Source organism: Cebus imitator, unplaced genomic scaffold (genome assembly GCF_001604975.1).
Source record: "Cebus imitator isolate Cc_AM_T3 unplaced genomic scaffold, Cebus_imitator-1.0 Scaffold92, whole genome shotgun sequence".
In the NCBI taxonomy this organism is placed as follows: Eukaryota; Metazoa; Chordata; class Mammalia; order Primates; family Cebidae; genus Cebus; species Cebus imitator.
Window position 1 is genome coordinate 10,421,168 of NW_016107407.1, and position 22,343 is coordinate 10,443,510.

At 35.2% G+C, this 22,343-nt stretch overlaps 1 protein-coding gene across 1 annotated transcript in view; it reads right to left on the bottom strand.

Moving 5' to 3' along the window:
• Positions 1–22,343, bottom strand: part of GPR158 (G protein-coupled receptor 158) — a 403,189-nt gene that overhangs the window by 303,133 nt on the left and 77,713 nt on the right. The gene's annotated exons all lie outside the window — the stretch shown is intronic.

Genomic DNA, 22,343 nt, shown 5'->3' on the forward strand with positions numbered 1-22,343 from the left:
TGTAATATTTTAAGGTAGACTGAGTAAATAAAATCTGTATTATAATCCATAAAGTAACCACTAAAATATTTTTTAAACTGGAGTATTAAATAAAAAGACAACATTGAAGGTAAAATGGAATAACACCCAACTTTTTAAAAAGGAGATAGAAAAAGAGGAAAAATGAAATAAAGAACAAAAATAAAAACTGCATAGCAAGACATTCTATTTTAATCCAAGCATATCATTACATTAAATGTAAATGATTTAAATATACAAATTAAAAGTCAGGTTGTCAATAAAACTCAAAACCGAAATATATGCTATATGAAAGAAAATTTATCCTAAACATAAAAACAAATTTAGGTTAAAGGTAATGACACAAAAAAGATGTATTATTCCAACATGAATTAAAACAAAACTGGAATATGAACATTAATATCAGAAAAAGTTGACTTCAGAACAGGAACAATACCATATGTAAAGAAGGACATTACATAATTAATGGTAAAGATGACATTTCCCAAAAAGGCACAAAAATTCTAAATATTCATGCAACAACAGAGCTTCAAAATATTAACATGTGAAGCAGAAACTAATCACATTAAAAGAAAAATAGAGAGATCTACAATTGTAGCTGGAGACTTCTAAACTCCTTACACAGAAACTGACAGAATAAGTACATAGAAAATCAGTAAGACTATAAAAGCCCTAAACAACACTATCAACCAATTTGATGCACTTGACGTTCACAGAACACTCTACCCAGCAAGAGCAGAATATATCTTACTTTCAGGTATTAGTGGAATACTTACCAGGACAGACAATACTCTGGGCCACAAATGTCCTTAACAAATTTAAAAGATTATGTATCATATAAAGTATGTTTTGTTACCATACAGTAATTCAATTAGCAATCAGTAACAGAAAAATATCGGGAAAATATTGAAAATTAACACAATAATAAATGAGCTGTGGGCCAAATGAAAAATTTCAAGAGAAATTGAAATACATTTTGAACTAAATTAAAATAAAAATACAATATATCAAAATGTATTGAATTCAGCCAAAGCAGTGCTTATGAGAAAAATTGCTTTAGATTATTTATATTAGGAAAGAAATGGTCTCCACTCAGTAATCTATGCTTCTGACTTAAAACTATAAAAAGAACAAATTTAGTCCCGAGTATGGAGAAAGAGTAAAACTGTGAGCAAAAGTTAATGAAATTGGAAAAACAAAATACAGAAAATCAATAAAACCAAAAGTGAGTTAATGAACAACATTAACCCATTTATGCCTAGTGTTCCATTATTTAAACACTAAGCTTCTGGGAGTTATTTATATCCTACTGTTCCAGGTCATTGCCAAGGTTTGATTTTTCACCAAAAAGAATTTGCAACCTCCAGCATAAATGGGTTAATAAATTTCTAGTGTAACTCAAAGAGAGAAGACATGAATTATTAACATTATGAATTAAAGACAGAATATTACTAAAAACCCTACAAACATTAAAAGAATTAGAAAATACTATGGAAAAATTGTATGCTCGTAAATGTGACAACTTAAATAAAATTACCAGTTCCTTGAAAGGTACAAACCACTCAAGAAGAAATAGATAAACTTAAGAGTCCTATACCTACTAAGGAAGTTGAAGTTTAAAACCTTCCAACAACGAAAAGTCCAGACCTAAATGATTTCATTCCTGGATTCTACCAAATATCTAAATATCTAAGGAATATATATTCTCAACTCCACAAAATCTCTTCCACAGAATAAAAGGATAAAACACTTCAATCATTTTATAAGGCCAGCATTATTCTGATGCCAAAACCAGACAGACATTTAAAAAAAAAGAAAACTAGAGAATGACACCGCTCATTATCATAGACACAAAAGTCCTTAACAAAATATTAGAAAAGAAATCGAGCAATCTGTAAGACATCACAAATAAGAATATTTAGCATATACAAAGAACTCAAGATAATTCATAAGAAAGAAAACAATACAACTGAAAAATGAGCACACATTGAAAAATTAAGCAGAAACTTCACCAGGAAGATGTATGAATGGCAAAGCAGTACAAGAAAATATGCTCAACATTATTAGTCCTAAGGGAATACAAACTAAAACCAGAAGTACTAACATTATTTTAAAACTGAAAATTGAAAGTGATGGCAAGGATGCAAAACGAACAGAACTCTAAGAAACTGCTAGCAAGAATACAGAATGATAGAGCTACTTTGGAAAACAATGTGTATCTTTCTTAGAAGGTTTAACATTCATTTACTGTATGACAGTCCCACACCTAGGATACACCAAGAGAAATAAAAACTTATGTTGACACAAAAACCTGTGCTTGTTTATAAGCTGTCTGCATAATTGTTAAGAAACTAAATTTGATATATGGAAGTATTTCAACTGGTAAACGGATACTACGTTACAATCCCTACGGTGGAATACTACTTAGCAATAAAAAGAAACAAACTATTAACATACAACAATATGAACCAATATCTCATGAACTATAAAAAATAAAAGAAGCCAGATAGAAAGGGCCAAATAGTACATGTTATTTATATGATCTTCTGGAAATGGCAAAAGTTTAGACGACGAAAACAAAATCAGTGGCTGCCAGGGGTTTAGGCTCAGGACAGTGGTTGATTTTAAAGGGGCATCACAAAGAAGTTTGGGAAATGACTGACCTGTTTTGTCACTTGATTATGACGATGGAGAAATACTCAAATCTTTGAATTCATCAAAACTTCTAATAGATATGTATACCAAAAAGTTAATTTTAGTTTATGCAAACTTTAAAAGTAAACATAAAATTGGTAAAAGAAAAAAATTCAAATCATTATTTCTATTCAGTTTATATGTCTTCATCTACACTGGTATCCCTGTAATGGATCTTCACATTTAATACTCAGTGAAAAAAATGTCATTGGAAATTATGATTTTTAAGTCTAACTTAAGATTTTGTTGATTCTCTATATTGCATGTCTTCTATTTCGCTAATTCCGCTCTTTACTATTTCCTTCCCTTTACTTTCTTTTGGTTTATTCTACTCTTCTCCAAATGGAAAAAAGTTTATTCTACTCTTTTCCATAGTTTATTCTATTTATGTTAGATACTTCGTTGAGTTTCAGCATTTTTTTTCCTCCTTAAATGGTTATGGAGTCATTTCCAAATGCCATTTTAATTACATCCCTAATTTTTGATATGTATTATTTTCATTATTTTTTAGTTGTTTTTGTTGGTGGTGTTTGTTTTGAAACAGAATCTGAATCTGTCGCCCAGGCTGGAGTGCAGTGCAGTGGTGCATTCTTGGCTCACTGCAGCCTTGACCTCTCAAGCTCAAGCAGTCTGCTCACCTAAGCCTTCCAAGTAGCTGTCATGTGCCACCATGCCTACCTTTTTTTTTTTTTTTTTTTTGGTAGAGATGGGGTTTCAACATGTTGCCCACACTGGTCTCAAACTCCTGGGCTCAAGTGATCCACCTGCCTTGGCCTCCCAAGGTGTTGGAATTACAAGTGTGAGCCACCACACCCAGCCTAACTGTATTTTTTCATTTGAATTTTGATTTCCTTTTTTTAACCAGTGAGTTACTTAGAGGTCATTTAATTTAACCTACAAAAAGATGGAGAACAGAGTTGTTTTGTATGTGTGTGTTTTAACTGTTAATATTTTTTTTTTTTTGAGATGGAGTTTTATTCTTGCCGCCCAGGCTGGAGTGTAGTGGTACATACAAGCACACACCACCACGCCTGGCTAATTTTTGCATTTTTAGTAGAGACAGCATTTTGTCATGTTGGCCAGGCTGGTCTCAAACTCCTGGCCTCAAGTGAGCCACCTGCCTCAGTTTCCCAAAGTGCTGGGATTACAGGCATGAGCCACTATGCCCAGCCTGATGAGTAATTTAACTGCAGAGGCAGAACATGTGGTAGGTATACTAGCTCTTTAAAATGTGTTGATTCAGATTCAAGTTTTTGGTAAGACAATATGTACATACATACATACATAAAATGCCTTGATATGTAACTTATGACTTCACGGTCAACTTTTGTGAATGTTTTCTTTGAGAAAAAAATGCAGTCTAACTTGAGAGTACAGAGTTCAAAGTATGTACATTAAGTCAAAATTCTTAACTATGTGGTTAATCTTCTGTTTCTTTGTCAGCTTCATCCAACAATTTTTCATATCTTCTGCTTTTATGGTAAGTTTATCAATTTCTCCAAGAAGTTCTATCAATTTTTGTTTTACATAACTTATCTTATTAGGTGCATGCAAGGTTAGAAGTTATCTGTTCCTTAGTGTAAAAAATATCTGCTTATATAGTGAATCTTTATAACCAGCAGTACTTTTTCCCTTCAAGTCTATTTTGAATGACATAAGATAGCTATCTCAGCTTTCTCTTAATTAGTATTTTCCTGGCAAATCTTTTCATCTTTATTGTTTCAAACTATCTATGTCCTTATGTTTGGGGTGTGTTTCATCTCAACAGAATCTAGCTGGATCACGTATTTTTAATGCAATCTGTCAACCTGTCTTTTAACAAGCAACTTCATTTTTACCATTGTTTAATAGTGAATTCTTTTGATCTATTTCTACCATCTCATCCTGTGCTGTTTATTTGACCTGATTTTTCTATGTTTTGGAATTCTTTTTATTGCTAACGAGATGCCTCCCTTATTCGATTTTTCTCTTCAAATTCATAAGTAGTTACTGTATTTTCTGTTTTGTTGTTGTTTTAGTGGTTACCTTTTAAACTGTGCCTGGCACATCAGTCTAAAATTAATCGCTAGCAGTACAGCCTGGTGGTTAGGATCACGGATCCAAACCGGACCATCCAGACTCAAATCCTGTGTCACTTCTGTGGCTTCTCATTGTCAGGTTGATCATCTGAAAAATGGAGATAATATCACTAACCTCATAAGGTTATTGCACCTGTTAGTTTCCATTAATATACATACAGCAATCAGAACATGACATATAACTAGCATGATATTCATGTAAACTGGTAGTAATAGTATTGTCATTTACCTTCTGAGCTCAGGCCTAATCAACTTCCTCCTGTCTTTTGTGTTATTTTGTATGATATTTTATTTACATCTTAGGATCTTAGAACTTCTAATATCACATATTATGCATTATTAATACTTTATATTTAAAGTTTGTAATTGTCCATGTACATACTATTTTCTTTGTACATCTTCAAAAAATATTATTAGATCATCTTTTTGGGATTATTTTCTTTTATCTATTTCTTATATATTCTATTTTCTTTATGAAGTTCCTTTAATGAAGGTCTGCTGGGAATAAGTGCTCTCAGCTTTTTATTTAGTTATTCCTCATTCTTGAAAGAAAAATTTTCTGGGTACTTGACTTCGGATAAATTTAATTATTTTATTAATTACACAATTTTAATTAATTAAATACTTTAATAAATTTTAATTATTTTGTCAGCATTTTGAAGGTATTAAGTTTGTTACTCCTGTATACATATTTTTCACTCAGTCTACTTTTAATATTCTGTTTTTATTATTTTACAGTTTTTCATAATATTGTCTCAGTATGAGTTTCTCTTTATTTTCAGCGAAACATACTCAGTACTTTTTTTATCTAAGAATTTTAATCTTTCATCCATTCTGGAAAATTCTAAGGTATTACTTCTTCAAATATTGCCTCTTCCTCATTCTATTTTTTGAATCTACTAATTTGGCTATTATTATTATTATTATTAGCTTTCTTTTTTTTTTCTTTTGAGACAGAGTTTTGCTCTTGTTGCCCAGGCTGGAGTGCAATGGCATGATTTCAGCTCACCACAACCTCCGCCTCCTGGGTTCAAGTGATTCTCCTGCCTCTGCCTCCTCAGTAGGTGAGATTACAGACATGCACCACTGTGCCTGGCTAATTTTGTATTTTTAGTAGAGACGGAGTTTCTCCATGTTGGTCAGGCTGGTCTTGAACTCCCGACTTCAGGTGATCTGGCTGCTTTGGCCTCCCAAAGTGCTGGGATTACAGGCATGAGCCACCGTGCCCAGCCTTGCTTTCTTTTTGTATGCATATGCTTGGTGTAAATTTGCTTATCCTTCTGTTCTTAACTTTTCAGAATCTCTTTGTTTTACATATGTCTCCTGCATACACCATATATATATATTTTGAGACAGAGGCTTGCTCTGTCACCCAGGCTGGAGTGCAATGGCATGATCTCGGCTCACTGCAACCTTTGCCTCGTGGGTTCAAACAATTTTCCTGCCTCAGCCTCCTGAGTAGCTGGAATTGCAGGCATGTGCCATCACACCCAGCTAATTTTTGCATTTTTAGTGGAAATGGAGTTTCACCATATTGGCCAGGCTGGCCTTGAACTCCCAACCTCAGGTGATCTGCCCACCTTGGCCTCCCAAAGTGCTGGGACTACAGGTATGAGTCACTGCACCTGGCCTGCATACAACATATTATTGTGTTTTGCTCTGTGACGTCTTTTTTTTTTTTTTTTTTTTTTTTTTTTTTTTTTTTTTTTTTTTTTTTTTTTTTTGAGATGGAGTTTCACTCCTATTGCCCAGGCTGAAGTGCAATGTTAATCCTTCATATATCTTAATCTCTCAAATTTATAATCTATTCCTGTGTTTTGCATTCTGGATAACTTCCTTGGATTAATCTTCCAGTTCATTAATTCTCTCTTCATCTGACTCTAATAAATTTATGAGTTAATTTTATTAATTTTATCTTTATTTCTACGTGTTTGTCTTTAAATCTGCATGCTATATTTGACAATATCTCACTTATTGCTCATTTTTTCTTGCCATCTTTATTTTTTATGTGTACTATTTTGTTAATAATATATAAAGTGTTTGGGAAATCTAAACCCGTTGTTTGTTATTTTCATTAACTTGCTCATGATTTACTAACACGGTCATTATTTTTCATCATGTATTATTTGGCTAAACTCAGTCCCCAGGAATTCTGATGTCTTGAGCTGCAGGTGTTTTTTTAAATAAAGTTTTATGCTTGCCTCAGTTAGACACTATAGGGAGGCATCCAAACAAGGATCACTTTAAAATAATGTCTGAGCTTGAATTTCAATAAGCTCAGACATCAAATTCAAACTCCACATCTGGATGAGGGGAGGCCTGAGGCCTCTAATTGCAAATTCTCAAGAAGGTTCCCATCTCTTCCCTAAAACCAGAGCCACCAAGGTGTCGGACAGGTTTCTTTGTTCAGTTTGCCAGCCAACTGAAGCTTTTTCTAAGCTACTTTCCTCTGAAGATTGCTACCACTTAGAGGCTCCAGGTTTAGCCCATTTCTTACAAGCCTTAGCTATAATCTCCACAGTATTATCCACCACGAAGCCATTAATTCACACGACAAATGCTCTCATAACAGCATTCACACCCATAGCATCCTGAGTTCCCACACTTGCTTATGTCCCTGTTCAACTTCTTATTTCCTTCAAGTCTGGATTTTGTTTTGGTTTTGTTTCTTGTATCTTTGGGGATGGGTTCTGTCTCTCTCTCTTGCTTTTTTCTTCCAAAATCAACTATTCAGTTAAAATTGTGTTTATTCTACTTTATTCTGCTTTTTAGAATATTGTATTTATCATTTTGCCAGAAGTAGTGTTTGTATATATTTTTCCTATAGAAGCTCGTAGTGCTATCCTACTCGTTATAACTTTATGTACAAACTTATGCTCCTGTTTTGGTTTTCTTTACAAAGCTTAAAATAAATTAATAGGTGAGCTGAGTGCTGTGGCACATGCCTGTGATTCCAGTTACTTAGAAAGGCTGAGGTGGGAGGATCCCTTTAAGAAAGAAGTTCAAGATCAGCCTGGGAAACATAGTAAGACTCTATTCTCTTAATAAAAATTTTAAATTGGATGGGCATGGTGGCATGTACCTATAGTTCCAGCTACTCAGGAGGCTGAGGTAGGAGGATTCCTCGAGTCCAGGAGTTCGAGGCTGCAGTGAGCTATGATCATGCCACTGTACTCCAGCCTATGTGACAGAATGAGACCCTGTCTATTTAAAAATAAAAAACAGTTGGATGCTTTTGTAATAATCTTCATGGGAAAAAAAAATGTCTCTAGGATGTAACCTTCACTGCTCTTTTGTTTATGTATGTACTTACCCCTTCTGTGACAAATAGATTTCTTCCCCCATATCATTCCACTTGCCTTCACTCTTCTTGACTTAAAATCTCTGGAATTGGTTCAGGTGAGTTTCTTGCTTAGGTTTCCTTCAGAAAAAGCATTTTTCTTCATTAAAAATGATCTCTGTGCTCAGCAGATTCTATTGAGCAGGACCACCATTTGTCATGCACAGAATGCGACACTCCTCTCATTCCGGTTAGAATGTTCCTCTTGCCTTATCTCTTTCCAGATGAGGTCCAATTACAAGGATCTTTACTAATATGCTTAGACTAATGTACTATGTTTCTTAGCTCTCTGTCTATATTTTGTTTTAGAACATTATGACCTTATCACTATAGTATGTTATACAAAGTGGCTTATATTTGAAATTTAATTAACTTCTCAAGTGAGCCGTCACATAATCGGGAGGGCAAAGAACCTCATTCTATACCCATCCCAATGGATACTTTGAGCCTGTCCAACAACCATTAATTAAACACTCCAAAGGAAGAAAGAGAAAACAGTTTTTGTTTTTTGGTTTTTCTCAATCAAAATTGAGTGAGCAAGAGAGAGAGAGAGAGAGAGAGAGAGAGAGAGAGAGAGAGAGAGAGGTCAGTCCAGTGAATCTAACAGCATGTGGATGGATTCTGCTCAGGCTACAGTAATACTACCATCCACATTTTAATCAACAGAATTCACACTGATCAGTGTTATTACAGTGAATGCTAATTAAATGTAGCACATCTTAACACCCAAAATAAAGTGTTACCCAATTCAACCTCAAGCCACAGGGATCAAATTCCTCTGAAAGCTATAATTTGCACAAAAGCTCACTCAATAAGCAATGTGTTTTTCAGCTGTTTTCCCACAACATAATCAATGGAAACAGACCTAGGAAGCAGTGAGACCATTAAGAACAAATCAAAGATGATGTACAAGCTACAAAACAATTTTCTCCTCTGATAAATAACCACTATATACAGTATTTTTTGTTAATAACATGCCAGAAGAAATCAGTTGTTTGAGAGTCAAGATACCTGGGTCCCTATTCTAGTTCTTTCAACCATTAGGAGTGTGATCTTGAACAAACCACAAAATCTATCTAAGCATCATTTTCTGCATATGTAAAGTGACAGAATTGGACAAAATGACCTAAATTTCCTTCTAGGAGCAACTTACATGAATTTTTAAAAATAATATAAAGTGCTTTATCATGACAGAGGGCTATATAAATGAAAATCATTAACATGATCATTCTTTGGTACTATGTCAGAATTGGAACAATAAAAGATGAATAAGGAAGACCGGAAATGAACAAATATCAAACATTCACTTCTCATTTTTCTTTGAAAACCACCCCAAACCTCTCTTCCTGGCAGCATGTGAAGGAAGGGTGTTGGGAAAGGTTGTTACTGATAGGAAAGTAATTTATCTCTGCTGCTATTGTAGTAGTTAATGAGGGGCTAAGGTAGAGAACAAGAGTTCTATGAGAAGAGATTTATAAAAGGAAAAGGATTACTACAGAAATTTAGAAGATTTGGAGTGGACCTCAAAAATCTTGTTCTTGTTATGTTCCCCAGATGACTGTGATAAAGGTAGTCCTGGACCATACTTTTAAAAACATCCCTAAACAGAGTTCAAATGATAAAATTTCCTATGGAACTGTAGAACAGTGCCTACAGAACTGAACCTTCTGGAAACTTTTTAAAGTGATTTAACCAAAATGCCAACACACAGTCTTTTAATAGCAACAGGCTATACAAGCAGAATTCTAGAACTGAAAATATAATTGAAGTAGCATGATTTAACATATTTCTCCTCAACAAATGGCCCCAACTACATTTTCAAACAAGGAAACATTTCTATTAATTCTAGCAGTATTGTTTTCTAGAGAGTAATTCCTATTTCTTTGTCACCATAACTCAGAATTTATAGAGCTTCACTTCTCAGCACACACAAAAGTCAGAGTTTAGAACATGGATGATAAAGAAAAGTTTGTATTTACAATTAGGGACTTAATTCACTACAATACACCAAAAAACACAACAAAAATAGTTCCATTTCACTTTTTTAACACTTGGTAGAAAATTTCATAATACCTCTTCAGTGCCTAATAGTTATATGGCTTTGATTGTTATGTGGCATCAGGTAAAATCAATTTTTAAAACATCTACACTAGTGGACGTTTAGATATATCATAAGTGTGGGTCACATTCTGACCTCAAAAGCATATACGTTGGAAGTTGATTATTTGTTTTTCAGCTCCACCAATTTCCTCACCATAGTCTATATGTATTTGGTATTGAGGATTAAGTTGTTTTACAAGTCACATTAAATCACCTATTTAGCTTACTAATGAATACCAAGTGAGGTATTAGGGGAGTACATAGAAATGAATCTTCACATAAAACTATCTCTTCAAAGAATGCTTTTATGTTTTTTTTAATATTATTTCTATTTGAAGACATAACTAGCTTAATTTAGAATCAAGCCTTTTTTATTATTGGTGCATTATACAGGATGTGATAAGACCACCTAAAGTAATGGATTATTTTAATAAATTGTATGCATGTACATGTTTTCTGTAGATAGGATGAAAATGAATATCACCTAAAGAAAAATGTTTAGAAAGAGTTGAGCAACAAAATCAAAACAATCTTTGATGTTGTGTAAATAAATTTAATAAAAATATTGACTTCAAAGGCAGAATAAATAACTCCAGGGGAAAAGAAAAGTATCCCAATTGCAAAAGGACAAGCACAAAGAAAGCTGTGCACTGCCAACTTGTCTCTTTCTAAACCACATAGAGCAGAAAAAAAACTATGGCTAGAAAAAACATTTTATGAAGCTAGGCAAGGTGGCTCATGCCTGTAATCCTAGAACTTTGGGAGGCCAAGGCAGGTGGATCACTAGCCCAGGAGTTTGCGGCCAGCCTGAGCAACGTGATGAAGCCCTGTCTCTACCTGATGAAACACCTATAGTCCCAGCTACTCAGGAGGCTGAGGTGGGAAGATTGCTTGAGCCTGTGAGATCGAGGCTTTAGTGAGTTGAGATCACACCACTGCACTCCAGTCTGGGCTACAGAGTAAGACCCTGTCTCAAAAAAAATAAAACAAAAAACAAAAAACAAAAAAACCCGTTTTCTTCAATGCATAAAGAAGTTATAGAAAAGATAGATTTGGGAGGCAAATAAAGACATTCCTCCCTAAAAAGTTAAAGTCATAGTAGACTACCTACCCAGACTTCTGGCACCACATTACTTGTAGTAAGTGCAAATTACTTCATAAGTCTTTGTATCTGAAAAATATGTTTAAAATATGGCAAGTGCTATTTTCTACACATAATGGAAAAAAAAAAAAAAAAATCTTCATGTTATACAAAAAAAAAAAAAAAAAAGTAAAGATGCCAATTCCCTTAAGAAAATCCTTGAATATTCTTGGGATGGATTTTCAATTATAGAGCATTTGTGAAACTTCTTTTCCTTGCTAAAAGGGGTAAAAGTAAGGATACACTGTTAGACTGCATAACCTAACATGTCACTCTTCTTTAAATTAAGAGGTAATAGCTGACAAGGAGGTTGCCAGTTTAGGAGATATGACTGGAATTACATCTGATGCTCATATCCCATAGAGCAAACTAGAGAGGATATGGAAGGACCTAGCTGATCTGGAAGGTGCATTTTCAGGAACCGGAAACCAATTATAGTCCTTGTAAGCAGTGATTTATAAAAATTGGCTTGGGTAACACAGTATCGAGATTATACTTCCAGATACCATGAACTAATTGTGTTATATTTAGTAAGATACAGCCTTTATTTCCTTACAGTGTCCTCTAGCTCTGATGGTCTAGAATCCCATGAAATTATGATGTTGATAGATGCATCAAGTTCACTTACAATTCTAGGAGCCAGCCTTGGTTCAATGGAGTCGTGAATACAATTTTAGAAGTCTAGTACATCCCTGGATAACCTTCCTTTCTTGCTGCAATTTGAAGGAACATTTGCTGTTCTATTTCTTTGCCTCATAAGCAGCCAACGTTTTTCCTCCAAATTAGGCTTCCCCTCCCCACCCAATCCCTGATTGCTGTGTTTATCCTAGTGTATCTTGACTGTTTCTATTTCCATTCCATTTTGTACAGGAGGACCATCTTCTGCCTTGATGAATGAACCTCCTGGGAGAAGCAAGCCATTTCTATAAACATTCTCAGAAGGTAATTTCCTGCTCAAAATAGAAATCTGACATTTCTCTGTCTTTCTGCCTATATTTATGGATCAACTGAAGCACAAAGGCATATTTATAAGAGGTAGGGTCTTGTGAAAAGGTAAAGAAAAAAAAGCTAGAGAAAGGAAGGTGAAGAAGGAGAGGAAAGCAGAGGAAATAGAAAATAAAGGAAGTATACAATAAATCTACCAGAGAAGTGAGCACATTAAACCATTTCTGTTATCTGAAAAGTACCATATCAAAATTTTCTCTCACTAAGAAAATGTGAGACAAGAGAATCAAAAAAAGCAAATAAGAAAACAATATATTCCTAAAAATAATAATTTTTGAACTTAGAAAACTCAAGTCAAATTATTTTAACTGTTTGGGAACATTATTGAATTACATTAATACCATTGGACTAAGTGGCTACATTATACTATTAATCAGAAACGTTCCTCTGACCTCTGAGGATCAGATGCTCTCACCCATCACTGTTGATCTAGATTTCAGAGAGCAACACTCTGAGTACTCAGGTGGCAAGAAGGATATGAGATGGTTTAAGATGACTCAGGAGGAATTCATTATTATCAAAGAAACATCCAAAGTCACTTCTGGGAATTTTTGCCCACAAATAAACTGATCATAATAATATGTTATTGTGGCTGGGTGTGGTGGCTCATACCTATAATCCCAGCACTTTGGGAGGCCAAGGCAGGTGGATCACCTGAGGTCAGGAGTTTGAGACCAGCCTGACTAACATGGTGAAACCCTATTTCTACTAAAAATACGAAAAAAAAAAAATTAGCTGGGCGTGATGGTGCGCACCTGTAATCCCAGCTACTTAGGAAGCTGAGGCAGGAGAATCATTTGAACCTAGGAGGTGGAGGTTGCACCAAGCCGAAATAACACCATTCCACTCCAGCTTGGACAATAAGAGCAAAACTCCATCTCAAGTAATAATAATATGATAATATGTTTCTTCTAAGTTATGTGTGCCAGCATACAGCTGTATATAGGCAGCATTCAAAAGACCTCGGTATCCGTTGCCACATTCTAAACCCTCAGCTTTGAACTGCCATATGACATGTGTGGTCAGAGTGAATGGAACAGAGTCCACTACCACTTCCAGGAACACAACTGGACACAGACAACTCTGAAAATCAGACGATATGTCAATAAAATGGCTTCCTGTAATGTCGATTCTCGTACTCATTCAATATTTGAGTTGCTGTTAATGTTTAGCATTATGCCAAAAATTAAAGATAAAATTGGGTGTAGAACAGACACATGTAGCTTAAAGTTTAGTGAGAGAGAGAGAGAGACATAAGTGAAATTGTTACATAAATAAATACATAATTTAAAATTTTTATAAATGCTATGAAGAAACAGGATAGGATGCCATTAAGGCAAGTAACAGGGAAAACAAACCTAGTCTGAAGTCAGAAGTGCTTCTCTAAGAAAATCCTATTTGAGCAGATTACTGAAGGAGAGAATGAACTAACTAGATTAAAATGGGAGAAAGAGAGATCCAAGCACAGTGAACCAGGCACATACGTGTCCTGAGGTGGGAAGCCGCTCAGAACATTGGAGGAGCTAAAACAAAGCCAAGCCACTGTCACTAGGGCAAGAGTATCTAAGAAGCGTGAGATGAAGATTTTCAAAAACTAAGCTTCTCAGTCTCTTAAGCCTCTTAACTGCAATAAAAATAACAACAAAGGGGACAACAATGGATGTGAAGAGTTCTACTAGAAAGACTGCCTTTTCAATAGCTGGAACTGAGGTGTTGCTGGATAGATATCAAGACAAGAAGACAAAAATATTTATGAGCAAAAATCAACGGGACTTCAGTAAGGTGATGAGGAAGGAGATGTCAAAAAAGGTCTATAGGTTTCTGGTTGGCAGATGGTGTCACTGATGGGGATAGAGAGCATGGAGGAGGACTACACTGGAGCAGAGTGGCATTAATGAGATGAGTTTGGGGTGCATTGGGTCTGAAGTACCTTTGGGATGGCCAAAAGCAACAGTCTGTAGGTGCAAACCATTTGCCTTGTTGCCTGGCTTTTCTCGTATCTCTTCCTTCTCTTATACTTCAAGCATGCCTTCCAGGAACTCCAAATCCATCTTACCCTATTTTACAGACAATTTCAACTATCCCAGCTCTACTTTCATATTCAGTTCCCCTGCAAATAGGAGGGGAAAAAAAATCAAATCTCTTAGATGAAACAGAAGACCATCTATTCTTTAGTAACCAAAGAATCTATATAATTCTAGCTCGATCATCTTTCTTGAAGGGCTCATATGGTTTTAAATAGCAATTTTCCCTTTTACACTAAATGTGTAATAATGCAAAAATGAATTAACCTTTCTGAAGCTACAATGGAGTATACCTGAAACATTTACTTCATACTTTAAGATTCTGTGTGTCCTCAATGTCTATAGCAACCATCAACCCCTAGATGTCCCCAAAAATCTTTGTTGTTGAACCAGTAGAACTTCTTTCTGCATTATAGGTAGTAAAAGAGCTGGAATGCCCAATATAAAAGGCCAAAAGTCCAGGCTTTAAGATTATAGAATCTGAAACTGTAGCTCAGCTTTGATATTTAATGAGAGAACTGACAGCTTCAATAAGCATACTAAAATGAAACAACCTGAATGGTACCATGGGTATAATACAAATGTTAAAGGATGAACATTTTTGTGTATCAGGATCTCACTGCATTGGTAAAAATACATGAAACAACTTGTGACAGAGCCTAGCAACATCAGCTCAGATCCTCAGTTTTCTTACTCATGAAATGGGAAAACAGCTGCAATTTCATTACTTGCAGTGAAGTATTTACTTGCATTCATTGCAGTGAAGACTAAATGGTTTAAGTCATACACAGTTTACATGAGTGTCTGGTCTCTACTGTGTTCAATAATATTAGATAAAGTTGCTATCGCCTTAAGGAAAGTGAGTCAAAATGATACATTTGCTAAAGGTCTCACAGTTAGTGAATGTAAAACTAGAATTTAAGCCCTGCTCTTTCCTTCTACACTAAAATATAAAACTAAAATGAGGCCAGGGATTGGGGAACGGGATATAACCGAAAAATCGCCAGCTCTTCAGCCACAGAGGCAACTCACATAGAATTCAATGATTTCAAATTCATTTTACCATTCTGGTCTCATTATGATAAAAAACATAGACAAACGATATGAAGTAAAACTTCTTCACATACTCTGCTCACTAGCATATTGCTGTGTTATCATATGCAAACTTACTCGGGAATTTTGAAACTATGTTTAAAATCTAAAATAGTCAAAATCCAGCTTCATGTTTTCCATTTTCCTACATAAAATATCTGCTCTATTCAAACTAAAATTAGCCTACTAATTAACTAATATGATTAATTATCAGAAATTCCTCGATTCATTTTTAACTGAAGTGTTAACCATGTGCCAGCTCCTTTGTCAGCGTATTGAGATACTAATGTATATAAAGTAACGTTATCTCCATTGTACAGGTGAAAAAAAGGACGGTAAGAATTTGTAATTTGCTTAAAGGTACAAGTAATTGCTTAAACAGGTTACTGACAAAAGACTAAAGCCTAGGTTTTTTACTCACACTTTAAATAACATCAAAAACTAAATCACAAAGGGACATAAGCAACATCGTGAAATATTCTGGAAGTTGCTAACACAGCTTTTAGATACTATTGGTTCATATGAAAAGAACTTGCCGAATAGCAATGACATTTTGTTGATGTTAGCATTCATTGTGAAGGCCAAGGCTGGCAGCATGGTTACTTCGTGACTACTCTACTCTTCTGTATTCTATCCCCATCCCTGACTCCACTTCCGTGTGGACTGCAGAAGTGTGCACACAAAAATAGAAACTATTTTGGTGGCATTCTAGATGGAAAGGCAGACCTGAAAAAAGGTTCCTCGTACAAGATACCTCCCAAGTCTCTCACTGTCTGCTACTAGTATTTTTTTAAAGCTGCTCATTGAGAATACCGATTCAGAGCTTTTGGGGAAGATCCAGCTGCACTGAGGTACAATTTACATACAATAAAATTTCACATATTAACTCAAGGAATCTTAGGGTCACAGATCTCATTTATGAATTTGATCTAATCCAGGAAGACTCTCCCTTTTAAAAATGCACTTATGACCAATATTTTATTTAAAATCACAAACACTTCACAGATACAATAAAGTTTATCTAGGCACCCTCACAGATAGATCCTAAGAATCCTTGATCAAGAAATAGCAAAGCACCTAAGGGAGTCATATTCAAGTAAACATTCTTTTCAGGTTAAACATTTTACCTCTCATCCTATCAATAGGATAACGAGTATTCTTTGAGTTTACTTTATTGAGTATTCACTTGAGTTTATAGAAAGTATTCAAAAAATTGTCATATTTAATACCAAAATGTATATTCAGAGTACAAATACAGGACATACTTTGCATGCATTCCACTTAAGTTTACTGCTTGCAAAAAAAAAAAAAAAAAAACCCACTTCTATGGTCAGTGCTTTTCACAATTCAAACTTGAATTAATTTTAATTTTTTGTAGTAAATATTTATATTTATAGTGGAAGATATGTGATCATAAAATTGAAAGTAATAACTGAAAGAAAACGAATTGTTATGAAATATCCATGTATTTGGGTAATTCTTCTGCAATTCCATTAACTTGAGTAACATTTAGCACTTCCTATGTGCAAGGTATGTTCGTATAGTGAGGGACACATAAAAAAATAATTTCCTACTCACATATTTTTGAAAAGTTGTAACCAAGAGTCTGGGCCCTATCATAAAATAATCTGTAAAAAAATAAGATGTTACTTTCATTTAAAACAACATTGGATTCAACCACAGATTCAAAATAAATGATAGGTTTTGCCACCAAGAAGCTTGTCAAATTAGAAGGCACATTTGTAGTGAGGTTATGGTGAAGTTATGAACTTCTTTTACACAAGATTCCAAAATAATTCCATAAAAATGATAATATAGATATCCTTTGCCCAAAAATGTTTAAACCCTATGATACAGTTTCAGTGTGTCCCCACCCAAACCCCATCTTGAATTGTAATTCCCATAATCCCCACATGTTGTGAGAGGGATCAGGTAGAGATAATTGAATCATGGGGACAGTTCCCCCCATCCTGTTCTTGTGATAGTGAGTTAGTTCTCACAAGATCTGAGGGTTTTATAAAGAGCTTCCCCCTTCACTGGGCACAGATTATTCTCTCTCCTGCCACTATGTGAAGAAGGGCATGTTTGATTCCTCTTCCACCATGATTTTAAGTTTCCTGAGGCCTTCACAGCCATGCTGAACTGTGAGTCAATTAAACCTCTTTCCTTTAAAAATTACCCATTCTTGGGTATGTCTTTATTAGCAGCATGAGAACAGACTAATATACCCATATTGTCATTTAATCATCTTTGCTTTCATGCTATAATGCTAATAAAAACCCTAGAAAAGAGGTTCTAGCTATATTTAATTAAAATTTACAGAGAAATAGAGGGTGGAAAGACAAAACACAGAATAACACATTTTTTAACAATATTTACTTAAATAATCAAATTAAAGGAATTACCAATTACAATGTAATCCAAGTAAATAAATTAGCTTTGCAGCACAATTAAGGTAAAACAATCAATATGGATTAAATACTTTGAAACAGAGGACAGATTAAAATTTTTACTAGTATTTTTATGGACAAAAAAGATTATCTCACATGATTTTCTAGGATCATTCTAACACTATCAAAAATATTTTACAGAATATTATCTTTCTATAAAATTTTACAGAATATTATTTTATAGGATATTCTATATTTTATAGATTTTATAGAATATTATAGAATATTATCATTCACTTACTCAATACATATTTATTGGAAGCGGCTACTATTTACAGAATTCATTTGCCAGGCTAGGCACTAACCTTGTCTTTTACCTTCTTTAGCCAAAAAAAAAAGAGAGAGAGAAAGAAACAGAATGATTAAGAAGCTTAAAACATATAAAAGACAACTGAAATTACACTCCATTTATGTGAAATAGTCAATCCCAATTTGTTTAGTTCCATTAAATGGAACCAAATCCCATTAGAAAAAAAATCCAGTGATCTGATTATGGGATGGCCAACAATATACTAGATTACTTCTTCCCTCCAGCTCCTCAATCCATTTGGACTTCTCTGGTCCTTGACAGTAAAGGGCCCAAAAAGGCATTCATTCCACCTTCTATGTACTGGTTATTTTCTCAACAGTAGGCATAAAGTGATGAGGAAACACAAAGGACCTATGCTCATGAAGTGAATGACAAAAAAAAAAAAAAAAAAAAAAAAAAAAAAAAAAAAAAAAAAAAAAAAAAAACAATTGCACTTAAACATGTGAATTCCAGATGAGATGACATCTCTGAAAGAAAGAAACCCAGTTCTATAAAAATCTCTAACAAAGAAACTTAAGGTCAGAGCAAGATTCCTGAACATGAAGACTGAGCTGAGATCTGAAGGCTGAGGGGACTAACTAGGAGAAGAATGGAGGTTGGAAGGTTGGTAAAGGAAGAAAAGTTTCAGATAAAGACAGAGCCTGCCCTCAGAAATCCAGCAAGGCTGAAGCAGACAAACTGAAGAGGAACATAGCAGTCACACCAATCCAAGAATGTGGGTCTGAACCCAATCAGCAATGTAAAGCCACTGAAATATTTTAAGCAGGTGGGTGGTAACATCAGAATTTCATTTTGAAAACATCACTCAAGTATCCACGTGGAAACTGAATTTTAGAAAAAAACAAAAGATCAGGAGCACTTTTGAACAAAACCAAGAAAGAAAGTTTGTTTTCAGAGCCTGACACTCCTGGTTCTTCTGGCAAAATATTCCATCTAGGATCACACTCTGCAGAATCCCATTTTTCCTACCTGTTCCCTCTATCTTGTAGCCAACTGAAAGGTCTTTCTTTCTCTCAATAACGTGCTGTGTGCTTTCTACCTTCACTAATCAGAGCTACATGTTAATAGATCAATGAAGAATGCCATGTCTCCCATTCTTGCTGTAGGTCGTTACTTTAAAGGTAGAAATACCTTAACTAGTATCTTACCATATTAAGGTAGGTTGGTTTAGGCTGCATTCTAAAAACTCATCATGAAATCCCAGAGGATTTACATAAGAAAAGAAAAAAATTTCATGACCAACTCGTCTGTGGGGAACTCTGCTCTACATGGCCACTTAGGAACTCAAGATAGCAGACTTTGCTTCTTAAAATGCACTACCTGGAACACAAGACTTTCTTGCTTACTGCAGCAAGAGAAGAAAGAGAATGTGATATTTCATGCCAGTAACAAATGCTTCAGTTCAGAAATGACACATAGCATTTCCGTTAACGGCCCATATTCTGCTGTTCAGAACCAACCACAGAGCCCAAACCAAATGTAAAGGAGTTAAAATGTGTAGACTTCTGTGGACTTAGAAGGGAAGGAAAACTAAATATTGGGAAACATTAATAAAGTCTAACACACTAAGGAAGCCATTTTGTTCTTCTCACTAGGATCCCGTATTTTAAAAAAATTCTATCTACAAATAAAAAATCACAATCTCCATATTTCAGTATAATTCATTTTGATGATACACAATGAGAGGGTGATATAGACACTGCTAAAAGCAAGGATATATCTTAACTGTACAGCCTTACCTTGGGTAAATAGATCAATTTAGTAAGGCTTCTTGAAATATTAAATGTAGTTCACAGAGTATCAATTCTACTTTCAAGCAAGCATGAACCCCACAGATAGTGCTGGACACTGGAAAAGGTACTCTTTTAGGTGTCACTGAGACAAGTTTCAAGAATATCATTTTCGCATATAAAGGATCTTCAAGATACTATCGACAAAAGTAATCAAAGTAAAGAATTACTGCGGCAATAGCTTAGCAATCAGTGTCAAAGTCTTCATTGACCCTTATTCTGGTTCTTCTTGCTGTGTAACAAACCACCTCAAAGCCTAGTGGCTTTGAATAACAATTTCTTATTCTCTCTCATAGTCCTGTGTGTGGATTAGGTTTAGCTGGGCAGCACTTACTTGGATTCTTTCATGCAGTTGCATTTAGATGACAACTGGGCTGGGAGTCATATTATGGCTTGACTGATCCAGACACCCAAAATGTTTCTTCACTCAAATATCTGGCATTTCAGCTGGGATAGCTAGAACAGCTTTGGACTGATCAAGTTTCCCTCTCTCCACCTGACCTCTCCAAATGCCTTATGCACCCTTGCAGCTTGGAAATCTCAGGTTAGCTATACTTCTTATATGGCAACTGGCTTCCCTGGAAGCAAGCATTCCAGGAAATCATAGTGGAAATGGCAGAGCTTCTTATCACCTTGCTTTGGAATATGCACAGAATCAATCTGGTCATGTTATATCGGTTACAAAGAGCCAGTCCAGATTCAAGGTACAAAGGAATGCATGCTGGCATAAAAACCAGGTGTGATTCACTAGAAGGAAGGAGTCTTTGGAAACTAGTTATGACGATGCTAGTCTGGGTAATAAGAGCCATACTCAAAAACACCTCATATTCATCAATTAGGAATGATTTTCTTGAAGACAAACCCCTATAGATCCAATAAAAAGTCTCCAAAATATAATATCAAAAGATGGCATTAACCAAAAGGTGAAATTTATTTAAAATGTATTGGGTCATATAGCGGCCCCTACAGCTACTTCTAGGCATACACGTTATCACATAGCAGAATTTTTTTTTAAATAGTGAGAAGAAGGACCTTTAAACATGAAATAAAATACAATAGCATTTTGAACAGAAATAAACTGTTAACAAAATAAAATGTCAAAAAATTAGATCACAAAAAGAACAAAGTTGGAGGGCTGACATTACTCAACTTCAAGACTTACTACTCTAAAGCTATAGTAATCAAGGTAGTATGGTACTAGGAAAAGAACAGATATATATAAGTGGCATCAAATATACAGCCCACCTAAACAGGCCCACCTAAATACAGTCAACTAACTTTGACAAAGAAGTAAAAGCAATTCAACAAAGAAAAGTGAGTGTTTCAAAAAATGCTGCTGGGAACAACTGGACGTCCACATGCAAAAATAATAATAATTTAGGCACAGACCTTACATTTTTCATAAAAATTAACTGAAAATGGATCAGAGTTCTCATTGCAAAACAAAATTATAAAACTCCTTGAGGATAACAGGAGAAAACCTAAACAACCTTGGGTATGGCAAGTACTGTTTAGATACAACATCAAAGACGCAATCCATGAAAGAAATAATTGGTAAGCTAGTGTTCATTAAAATTAAAAACTTTTCCTCTGCAAAAGACAACATCAAGAAAATAAAAAGAGAAGCCACACACTGGGAAATAGTATTTGCAATACACATCTGATAAAGGACTATGACACAAAGCATGCAAAGAACTCTTAACATTCAACAGCAGGAAAGCAAACAACCCAGTTTAAAAATAGGCAAAGAATCCACAAAGGATTTTAAGGACATTGAAACTTTTCTGTATGTTACAATGGTAGATACATATCATTGTTCACTTGCCAAAATGTACAACTCCAAGTGTGAATCTATTTGTAAGCTATAAACTCTGAATGATAAGGATGTATCAACATAGGTTTCATTGTAGCAAATGAGCCACTGTGGCGCAGGATGCAGACAGCAGGGGAGGTTCCACATGTGAGGGCCAGACGGTATATGGGAGCTCCATACTTTCCACTCATTTCGGTGTGAACCTAGAATGGCTCTTAAAAATGTTTTTTAGGAGGAGGATCCAAGATGGCCGTTTAGGAACAGCTCAGGATTGCAGCTCCCAGTGAAAGCGCAGAGGGTGAGTGGACGCCGCATTTTTATTGCCCACAGACTAGGCAATTCCCAGGCAGAGGAGCTCCACGGTCACCAGCACGGCTGTTTCGGCCAGTGCGGCTGTGCCAGCCGGCGCCGCTGCTTTGCCCCGCGCGGCTGCTTTGTCAGCGCCCCGGAGCCGTGGTTCTCCGTACAAAATACACCGGTCCAGGTGC